Below are 9,346 nucleotides of genomic sequence, written 5' to 3'. Positions count from 1 at the left end.
CTCTTTTCAACCCCCTTCATCGCATACTTATTGTAACTCTACGCCCTCATCACTCTGCATTCAACTCCGTCGCATAGGAAAAATCTCAATCAAAACACTATCCACTTCATTTATTTACCGCTGCGAGTCTGTTGCATATCTACTTAGTAGTCCCTGTGTTCGACCCTGGACTTACCAGGAAACCTAGGAAGGCTTATACTTGGGCCTTGTTAGGAAAACTTGCATGTTCATCGCATAACATACACATCATAGCATACTCACACCATCGCATCATAATTTTACGCATCAATATCCATTATCAGGAATTTCTCACGAAAGGTCGTCAAGTAAATTAGATTTACTAAACGATAGCTTGGAGAGACTAGACAATCACGGAGAGTTTCTATATGATAAATCTCAACTGGTCGATGAGCTAACCGATCGCATAACTTTTGTTAAACAATTGGGCATCATCCTATACGATAGGCTTTGACATCTCCCACTTACTCAATCGTTTACATGATTGCTCTTCCTTCAGTCTCTGCCTCTAACCAAGTCCATGACCTAAGCTAAACAGATGAAGCACACAACCGACTTGAAGTATGTCTCCAACCTTACAGTCTGTATACTTTCAGTCTGTGTGCTCTTCATCTGTATAATTCTAGTCTCTGCCTCTAACCAAGTCCACTTGCTCAACCTGTGTGCTTCCCCTAAGCTTGAGAATGCCTTCTCAAGAAGTATACAGATGAAGCACACAACCGACTTGGAGTATATCTCCAACCTTACAGCAAAACAATCTTCACGCCTTCGGAGATAGACAGAAACAAAACACTAGTGACAAAAGAAATTTCATAAGCCACATGACTCTCCAAATTTATCGTTAGAACGACCAACCCTAACGACTCAAAGCCCTTAAATAAGCTCATCGAATACAAAAAAGAGCAATCTTACTTTCAAAAAATAATCGCATATAGAGTAGGAAAGAATTTGCAAGAATACCGCAGACAAGATGTTCTACATAAGGAAAATATTTTACAGAGACAACATTTCACGAAAACAATCTTTTCCAAGCAAAAACAAGTGTAGAGACAAACTTAACAACATCTTTATGTCTTAAACAAACATTGCCAACGCACAAAGCGTAACAAACTCCCTCTTTGGTGATATTTTTTAAGCTATGAAAAACTAATAATACCTTCATAGTAAAAGAGAAAACTAATCATTGCTTCAACATAAACTGTCAAGTACAAAACTGAACAGAGGTAAACTGAGTCTAACAATAACACAAGAAGCAACAAAACCAAAACCAGCCAATAACCTACCACAAACATCTCCCTCAATTTTAACAAGCTTAAAAACAATAAGGAACAAACAAGAATATTACACAGTCACAACATCAACATCTTGTCCATCAGAACTAGTTCTTTGATCAGGATGAGCAACAGAGCCACGAAGTAAGTTCAATAAAGCATTAACTTCAACTTTTGTGGTAGTAAGTTGTTGAATTAACAACCCAAGTTCCTCTGACTCATTAGCAAAAATATTGACTATCTTTTTCTCACAAGAAGTCTGAAGAAACTCCCTTGGTGGACCACTGTCAGTAGCAAGAACCTTAGTATGAACTAGATGTGGCACATGTTTGCCTTGATATAATTTGTAGCTGAAGGAGATTGGTGAAGGCACTAGTCTAAGAACATCTAAATTAGTTAGTATATCAAGTTTTCGAGCCAAGAGAATGCCACAAATTAGACAAGGAAAGCACAATGGAACTTTGGTTGCATAAGAACTAATATGAAATTTGATCTGATTGATTATAAAAACACCATAGTTGACCTGAGCACTCGTTCCAATATGATAAAGCAAATTAGCAAGACTCGTGGAGAGACCTGATTTATGAGTGGAGGGACACTGATTTTCAATCCCAATTTTGTGCTACAAAACATACTTTACACTCAAGTTGGCACGGGGTAATTGGCCCTTTGAAGGCCATGATCTCTTAACTTCTCATGTTAGCTCAAAACCCATACCAGACATTGAAGGTCTCTGTTTAGTAACATTCTTTGGGTCACAACGATCAAGATACTTATTTATCAAGGTAGCAATAAAAATGAAACAATGACCCTTCACATGAACTTTGCAAAAATCTGGGCTGTCAGCATTCCCAAATTAAGAAGGAAAATTTACATAGAACTCACAAACCAAGCAAGGATAATAGGCACCAAGATTTATAATTGAACTAACCAAATTAGCTTGTACCAATAGTTCCATAATTTCAAGACAACTCTGAGCTTGTTCAGATAAATCTCTTTTCACAGCAATCCTTCTGTTCACAACAAATTTCGACAGTTTTGCATTGTCTTTAGTATGGAATCATCAGATTCCATCTAGAGGTATGTTAGAGATGGACTTTAAAGAAGTTCTTTTCTTGTTTTGCTTAACCTGCTGATTTGCTTGAGTTATGGAAGGATTGTCAGAAGAACTTTCAGATTCAGAATGATCATCATGTCTATCAACCCACTCAGAGCCAGAACTCTTCTAGAAGGATTGACCTAGAAGAGCTTGGACTAGCATCACTCCTTTTCTTCTTTCCTCTATGTCTCACCAGGTTAATAAGGATATTGTCTTCTGATGTATCATCCGCAGAATCTAACATATCTCCACTTTCATTCTCTTCATCTAAATCATTAGGTTTTCCTCCTCAATTTCATTAATATTCATATCATTAGATTCATCAAGATTAGTATTCTCTTTCTTATTCTCATATTCAACATGTTCAGAGGGCAACACAGACATCCTATGACTAAACTCATTTTGAGCAATATTATCCTCATTCAAAACACCAGATGTAACAACATTTGATAACACATCAAGTGGATGGTTATCCACACAAGAATTTATAGCATTGGGGCTCTCCTGATCGTTGTTACTAGGGTTAGACAACTCTCCTTTAAGGTTGATGACACTATCAACAAAAACAGAGCTCTCTCTAGCAGAAACGATAGACTTAGGCAACTAAAAAACCATAATTTCTTTCTCAGCACAAATTTCCTTTGGAACTATAGAGACATTAACAAAATCAACATGCAGAGTTTCAACAGTCTCACCAACATTTTTTGAAACCATATACTCAGTAACAATCGAGTTAGAGGACCCATCTTTATGTTGAGAAGATGTAATGACAATATATGGGCCTACTAGATCTTCAATTGTAAGTGCAAGGGAGGTTTCACCACGTTCATTCATCCCTTTTCTCTTGGATACTCGAGCAAACCTTTTTCTCTTGGAAACATGAGAAGAAACTACATTTTCATGTGCAGACTCATCAATCTCTTGATTTTCACCAGAGTTCGTTTTATCTACAATGATAGGAACATTTAAAGACTCCACAAACTTTTGTCGATTTACTTTTTGTTTGTATCTCACCATCTTCGGTTCACTAGTATCAATTCCTCAATGAGTGCTAACAATTTTGTGAAGCAGGTATTGGGCCAAAACACGACCATAGAGGAAGTTGAAATGATCGTGGGTGAATGAACTTGGAATTTGAAAAAGAATTTTCCTACCAAAACATAACTGACACGAATTAAAAATAGTCATCTTATGGTAATTAATTTTCACCTTACAACCATATGCACTAGGCCAAGCCATAAATGAGTGCCACGTCAATTATTCATAAGTAATTGGCCATGCTTCCCCTGAGGCCCATAACCTTCCCTTGGTTAATTTCTACGACTCAATCGTGCACAAGCCCATGGAGGCTCTAAAGGTTTCGAATTGTCTCACATTCAGAGCATTTGTGAAAATATTTGTTATTTTCTTGTTAGTTCAAAATGCTCCAGAACAGTCTGCTTGCTTTCGACTAAGTATCTGATAAAATGATGTCTAATGTCGATATATTAGATTTTTTTGTGTTAGACTATATTTTTTTATATATATTGATTACACTCAAGTTATCACTATACTATCGTAGCATTTTGAGAGACATCATATGCTCTCAACCCTGTTTCATCCACAAGAGTTGAGTACAACTACTACCAGTTGTTATATATTCAGCCTCTGTAGTGGACAGGGAAACGAAATTCAGCTTTCGACTGAATCAAGACACTAAGTTGTTCCTAGGTAAAAAAAAACAACCTCCAAAATTGTTTTTACGATCTTCAAAACTCCTAACCCAATCTGCACCACAGTATCCAACAAGAGAAATATTGGTATCAAAAGTGTACAAAATTCCATATTCACTGGTCCCATTAATATATTTGATGATTCATTTGGCACTTAGTTGGTGAGTGTTTTTAGGCCTTCTTTGGTATCTAGCACAAAGTCCCACAGCAAAGACTATATCAGATTTGTTTGCTATAAAATACAAAAGATTTCCAATCATACTCTGATATAAACTTTCATCAACATCCATCTCATAGCATCCTTAGATAGCTTGATATGTGTCGATGCAGGTGTTTGCTTGACACTAGCATTTTCCAACCCAAATTTCTTCTAATCGTTTTGGCATACCTGCCTTCAGAATGAAAATCCCATCTTTCAACTGTTTAATTTAAAATCCCAAGAAATATATGTATTTATTATGCTATTTTTTTGGCTCCATTAATTTGGGTCTGTTCTTGAATTCTATGTATTTATTATGCTATTTTGTAAGTATCGAGCACTTAAGAGGTAGAATCGAGCATTAGAAATTGATTGGGGTTAATTTGAAGCAATTTGGATTTAATTTGAGCACCGGAGCTTCAAGGATGCAAAATGACCAAAATGGTCCTTTATGCAGCGTAATTACCTTTCCCAAACGTAGCGTTACGCTGAAGGGAAAAAGTAGCGGATCATCCGAGGGTAGCTACGGTCCCTTTATGCTATGGCTTTATGCTGAGAACCTGAGAGCTGGAAATAGGGCAACGTAATTACACTACCTATATAGTAGTTACACTTCAGACATTACGAATGAGGCACACACATGCTCAATTCAATCAACATAGCCCCATTGTGACGACACTCAATGCTTTATGCTATGATTAGGAAACCCAGTGTAGTTACCCTGACTGCAGCGTAGTTACATTGTGACTACAAGTATAAATGGTTGTTTTTTCCGATTAGGTTATTTTATGAAGAGTGTGACAAATTCTTCCAATCGCAGCTGGCTACTGCTGCAATTTCAAATTTATTTTCTTCAATTTTTAGTTTTTGAATGTATCAAAATGGTACCTTGCCATCCTCCATGTCGATTATGGGCTAATTGATCTAGCTTGGGTTTTAGAATTTTTTCACCTATTTAATGTATTCGTGAGTTTTCAAACTTTAGTTTGTAATTTTTGGATTCAATTGTTGTTTTTCTATTGTTTATAAGTATAAAATTGGACGCTTGGGAATTTTATAATTATCGCTTTTTGATTGGCATTGGATATGTGACATTTAATCTTATGTTAATCAATTGGAAGCAATAGGTTAGGGTAGCTTGCAAATCATCTAGATGAGTACTGTTCTAACAAACCTAGGATCAAATAAACCGAATGTTTGATTAAAGTTGTTCCTTATTAAGTTCAACCTAACTTTTCCCTAGTTTTTAATGCAATTAGGTCAATTAAGATTTTCATGTTGTTCGTCGATTTAAATTGGGCTAATCAGTTGATTAGGTTGGATTAACTGGCTGTTCCAAGTAAATTTAGTTAGGTAAAATTGAGAATTTCATGATCGAATGCATCGAATAAGTGAATTCTATTACAACTCAAGCTAAGCTTTTTCAAATTGAATTTTAACATTTTATTTACTTTTATACATTTAATATTAATTATCAGAAAAACAATTTTCAACACTCTCCTTTGGTTACCCTTGGACTCAAATCACTTTAATTGAGAATTTCAAGGGCTCCTTGTATCACACCCCCTTCCAGATTACCTCTTTAACCTAGGAGAAGATGTGAAGATAGCAGATGTCAATCCTCTTATGGCATTCACTGCCTATCTCAACTCTTGGAACCTGTTCTCCAAAGCCATTGTGCACCCGATATACAATTTATTAGCATACATCCATCCATACATTCTCACATTCAATACGCAGCCAAACTCATATGCGTATGCTATATTTACATACACCAACATAGTTTACACACATAAGTTACACATTAGTGGGTCCCATCTCAAATCTACCCTTAGCCTCTAATATGAACATGATGGTTATTTCTTAAACAAAACATGTTTAACCACCTAAGCTTCTTCTACTTCTATTCCTCTTTAGACTTTGAGCTCCAAGGAATTGACTACTACATGGGGAAAATGAAAACATTTGAAAAGTGAGTTGGAAAGCCTAGTGAGTGACTATTTGAAACAAACCTTAATAAACATGCTTAATAGAAGGATACTCAAGCAAACACCAACTAAAAATATTCTCTTAATTATAGAGTTAAAACATGTTTTTCACTGAGCTCATCGATAAACAAATCTCAACAAATTGTAGTAACTCTGAAAACCCTAAAAGGAAAACTCATGAAAAAATTTAATAGAGTTTGTATCTTTTTGAAAAATTTAACACACAACTTACTATGTTTGTACCCTCTCAACCCTTAGTTGGGTAGAGCCCCTGTTGTTCATACTCCCAACATCGAAAACCTTAGCTGTGGTGGAATCTTACATCACCAACAACGTCATTAATAATCATATGTGCACGTAGAGATCTTCTCGGGATACCTTCGTCTCCTTTAGCATTAGGGTAGAAAATAACCCCGCATGCCTTCGTCTCATTCGATATCAGGGTCGCGGATACCTTCACAACCTTCAATATCAGGTTTTAAACCAAGGTACTATAACAACATTTTATACAAATATAGTTTGCATATCAAATCAGTATTCCTTATTAAACATAGCATTTAAAATGAAAAACATTAGAAAACTCAAGATCATTAGGAATGCTTACATCAAATACCACATATTGTAATATCATACTCTAAAACATTTGGCTAACACTTTTCAATGAAAAATGTAATTAAACCCATAAATCAATCATTCAACATAAACCATATGTTAAAGCCACTTAGACTAAAACATGGTTATGCATGGAAACCAATTTAAGAAACAATTTTGAATAAAACATTGTCGCTCATAGTCTTGGGCAAACTTCTCAAGGGTCTATAAGCCTTTCCAATCTTGGCCTGTCACAACAATAAGAATCCTCAATCAAAATGTTTGCTTACTTTAAACCTAAGTGGCTTACTTAATCTAGCCTTAAAAGTCATCCTTATGAGCTATGGATAGGAAAGAAGCCTAGTATTAGGCATCTTCACATTTAGGGTTGTCCAGCTGAGGCTAGGCCTTATAGGCCTAATGAAAGAAAATTGGACTCAAGAACTATTAGCTACTATTTTGTTGGATATTCTGAGCACTCTCGGGGTTTCAAGTTTTATGATTCCACTTCTAGATCATTATTTGAGACAGGAAATGCTAGATTCCTTGAGGATGTTGAGTTTGGTGGGAAGATAACATAAGAAAAGTTGTCTTTGAAGAGGAATTGATTTTTTTTCCTCATGTGATTATAAATGATGTTTAGGCTTCAATTCCTGACTTCATTATTGAACCAATTATAGAACAAAACAATATTGAAGTCCCCATTGTTGAACCTGAAGTTCAAACTCAGCAACCTCAAGAAGTGCCATTAAGAAGATCTACTAGAGAGAGAAGAAGTGCAATTCCAGATGATTATATTGTGTTTCTTCAAGAAGATCAGGATGATGTAGGTGTAATGGAAGATGATCCAATCAACTTCCAACAAGCTTTACAAAGTTCTAACTCTCAAAAGTGGATAAGTGCTATGGAAGAGGAAATAAAATCCATGAAAGACAATGACGTTTGGGAACTTGTCAAACTACCATCAGGAGTGAAACCCATAGGTTGTAAGTGGATATTTAAAACCAAAAAGGATTCACATGGCAATATCGAAAAATATAAGGCTCGTCTTGTTGCGAAGGCTTTTACTCAAAAGGAAGGCATTAATTACAAAGAGACTTTCTCTCCGATTTCATCGAAAGACTCTTTTAGGGTAATCATGGCACTGGTAGCTCACTTTGATTTAGAGCTACACCAGATGGATGTAAAAACTGTGTTTCTCAATGGGAACATTGATGAGACGATTTATATGGTGCAACCAGAAAACTTTGTGTCTGGTAATTCAAAGTCTATGGTATGCAAATTAAAGAAATCCATCTACGGTCTTAAGCAAGCCTCTTGTCAATGGTATCACAAATTCCATGAAGTGACAATCTCATTTGGTTTTGAGGTGAACATTGTGGAAGATTGTGTATATCACAAGTTCAATGGGAGTAAATCAATCTTTCTGGTGTTATATGTCGATGACATACTCATAGCTAGTAATAATGTAGGTTTATTGCATGACACTAAGAGATTTCTCAAAAGAAATTTTGAGATAAAGGATCTTGATGATGCTTCTTTTGTATTAGGAATTGAAATACTGCGAGATCGTTCTCAAGGTATTTTGAGATTGTCACAAAAGAACTACATTGAAAAGATCTTGAGTAGATTTGGCATGAAAGCTTATGCGTCAGGAGATACCCCGATCGCTAAAGATGATAAATTTCATTTAGGTCAATGCCCCAAGATCACACTCGAGACTAAAGAGATGCAGAAGGTTCCCTATGCATTGGCCATTGGAAGTCTAATGTATGCTCAAGTATGCACGCGTCCAGATATTGCGTTCATAGTTGGAGTGTTAGGCAGATATTTGAGTAACCCGGGGATGGATCAATGGAAAGCAGCCAAACAGGTTATGAGGTATTTACAGAGAACAAAAGATTATATGCTCACTTATCGAAGATCAGAAGTTTTGGAGATCATTGTGTATTCTGATTCGGATTATGCTGGATGTCAAGATACTTTGCGATCCACTTCAGGCTATATCTTCATGTTGGCTGAAGGAGCTGTATCCTAGAAAAGTGTTAAACAAACACTTATGGCTTCTTCTACCATGGCTGTGGAGATTATAGCATGTTATGAGGCATCCAATCATGGAATATGGTTGCGAAATTTTGTCACTGGGCTACGGATAGGGGTTCGCATAGAAAGACCACTAAAATTATTTTGTGACAATAAGTCGATAGTGATGTATTCCAACAACAACAGAAGCAATACGATGTCAAAGTATGTAGACATGAAGTTTCTGGTTGTTAAAGAAAGAGTTCAGGATGGTCAAATTTTGCTAGAACACATAGGAACAAACTCTATGGTGGCAGATCCATTGACTAAATGTTTACCACCTAAAGTTTTTCATGAGCATGTTGCTCACATGAGTGTTAGTCATTTTTCTGATTCCATGGTTTAGTGGGAGTTTGTTATTAAGGATGTTCTTTGACCTTATTTTG

This window comes from Benincasa hispida, chromosome 9 (assembly GCF_009727055.1).
Source record: "Benincasa hispida cultivar B227 chromosome 9, ASM972705v1, whole genome shotgun sequence".
NCBI classification, from domain to species: domain Eukaryota; kingdom Viridiplantae; phylum Streptophyta; class Magnoliopsida; order Cucurbitales; family Cucurbitaceae; genus Benincasa; species Benincasa hispida.
This window is presented reverse-complemented; position numbering follows the sequence as displayed.